The following is a 2,703-nucleotide window of genomic DNA, read 5'->3' on the forward strand; positions in this document are numbered from 1 at the left end:
CTGGTTGCTCAGAATCAGAATTTGAGATAGGATAGGGTACAGATATTTGTTTTCTTTTAATCTCCTCTTGACCAGTAGGGTATTTCAGTTTAGACCAGTGTCTTAACCCCCCTCCTCCCCAGGGCTTGTACGTGCTAGGCAAGTGATTTACAACTGTACTACATCTCTGTCCCCAGTGACCTTGTTTTTGAGGAGAGCAAAAAGAACTACTTGGTGTATTCTTTTCTGACCTGGCAGGTGTTAAATACCTCATCAATCTTTTAAGTAAGCTCAGTTAAACAGAAATGGTTTCTGTCACACCACCTTGCTGTTGGGAACACATGGACCCTACAGACAATGTCCTGCAAAGGTGAGACCCAGGTCCGTCACATGCTGAAGAAGCGAGGAAGCTAGCTACCACAATTCTCCCTTCAGCTTCTGACAAAGACCTAAATTATAACCAGATTTTCTCCATCCTAACCCAAAATCAAATGTATTTCCTGCTTTCCTGTTTAAAAAAACAAGGGCCTGGAGAGATGGCACAGCAGTTTAGAGCACTGTCTGGGTTTGATTCTCAGCACCTACATGGTGGCCAACAACCATCTGTAACTCCAGTTCCAGGGGGTGTGATTCCCCCTTCTGACCTCTGTAGGCATTACATGACACGGGTATATACATACATGCAGGCAAAACACTGATACACATAAAATAAAACTAATAAAATATTTTTAAAAATAAAAATAAAAACAACTATAACAATTGCTGTCTTTTCCAGACCTGTAGTTGGTCGTCTTTTCCCTTGTTCTTCAGCAATATTTATTTCTTCATAGTCATAAGTACTAAATCTCAGATGGTGACTATGAGGAGTTTTATGACTTTTTTCTTCTCTGTGTTTTCAAGTTTATTTACAGCAAGCATATATTTACAGAGAATTCCTAGTATGTAGAAAAGTAGACAACAGTGTATTGATTCCCAGTGAATTACCAGTTCACTGCCAATCATTAATATGTGATCCTACCCATTCTGCTTCTAACCAAATTGATGGAGGCCTGTGCATATCTTTTCACCAATTAGCATTCAGTTCCTATGTTTAAATGATAAGGAGTCTTTTTTTGAAACAGCTATAATATAATAGCATTGTCAGCTTTAAAAATCCTCATCAAATATTTCTCCACTTTTCCTTTTTTTTTTTTTTTTTTGGGGGGGGGGCAGGGGTGTTGGGGGGTGGGCTTCCTTTGGCCCCCCCTGGCCCAGAACTCACTATGTAGACCAGGCTGGCCTCGATCTCAGAGCTTTACCTGCCTCAGTCTCCCAAGTGCTAATATTAAAGGCATGCACCACTACAGGTCTGGCTGTTTTTCCACTTTTTTTTTAAAACAATTATTCAAGTATGATCCTAAGTCCACACATTGCATTTGATTATTTGGTTGGTATTTCTCAAACACCTTTTGAAGTCTTTATCTTTCATTGTTTATTTTTCTTCTCTCAGTTATATTAATTGAAGAAACCAGATGGTCTGTCCCATGAGTTTATCCCATTCTATAACTTTGCTAATTACAAAAGCACTCTGGAGTGTCTCTACTTATTCTACATTTTCTTAAAACTGGCAGTTAGAAGCTGTATTAGTTAACTTTTCTCATTACTATGACAAAATACTTGGCACAGCAACTGTTAGGAGGGAAGGATTTCGTGGTTGGAGCATATACTCTACCATGATGGAAGGCATGGTAACAGAAGTATGAGGCAACTCCTCACATTGTATCTGCAGTCAGGAAGTAGAGAGCCATGAATGCTCCTGTTGAGCTGGCTTTCCTTTTTAATGCAGTCATGGAATGCATGGTGCTGTCCACATTGAGGGTGGGTGTTTCCATTTCAGTTAAATATTTCTGAAGCCACCCTCATACAGGCCCATAGGTTTGACTCTGCAGTCACAGTCAAGTTGGCAGTTAAGATTAATCATCACAGGGGCTGGAGAGATGGCTCAGCAGTTAAGAGCACCGGCTGCTCTTGCAGAGGACCCGGGTTCGATTCCCAGCACCCACATGGCCACTAACAACCATCTGTAACTCTAGTTCCAATGAATATGATGCCCTCTTCTGGCCTCCATGGGCATTGCATGACACGGGTGCACTTACGTACATGCAGGCAATAAACTAATACACATAAAATTAAAAAAAAAAAAGATTAACCATCACAGAGGCTGAATCTGATTGAAGTTTGGTTTCTTGAAATACACGTTAGCTGTGTTGTATATATCCTTCCTATTACATCATATCAGGAGGCACATGATGTTTAATTACTATAGGGACGGTGAGGGATGGTAGGCAGTGATTTTTAGCGGCTACTAACAATTCAGTATTATTTAATTGAGAAGCAAATTAAGCAGTCATCACAGTCTGATCAAATCCTTAGTTCTCATTTTCTTCTGCTCTTGACACTGTTAGGCTTCTCCCCTCAATTCTTAAAATAACATTTCCTTTGTTACATGTATTATGTTTCTTTTTTTACATTTTCCTTCTTCCCTTCCTTCCTCTCTCCCTGTCCCCCTGCCCCATCCTTTCTATTTTTGAGATGACCCCAGCTGGCTTTTGTCTCTTTCCTCAGTGTGGAGATCCTCAGTGTGGAGATTATAGGTGTGTGTCACCATGCCTAGTCTATCTATTTATTTATTTATTTATTTATTTATTTATTTATTTATTTATTTATTTATTTATTATTTCCGGA

The 2,703-nt window shown here is 39.5% G+C and overlaps 1 protein-coding gene across 2 annotated transcripts in view; it reads left to right on the plus strand.

Moving 5' to 3' along the window:
- Tgfbr1 (transforming growth factor beta receptor 1) overlaps positions 1 to 2,703 on the plus strand; it is a 70,198-nt gene that overhangs the window by 50,195 nt on the left and 17,300 nt on the right. The window lies entirely within an intron of this gene.

Source organism: Nannospalax galili, unplaced genomic scaffold (genome assembly GCF_000622305.1).
Source record: "Nannospalax galili isolate Female #2095 unplaced genomic scaffold, S.galili_v1.0 scaffold1663, whole genome shotgun sequence".
In the NCBI taxonomy this organism is placed as follows: Eukaryota; Metazoa; Chordata; class Mammalia; order Rodentia; family Spalacidae; genus Nannospalax; species Nannospalax galili.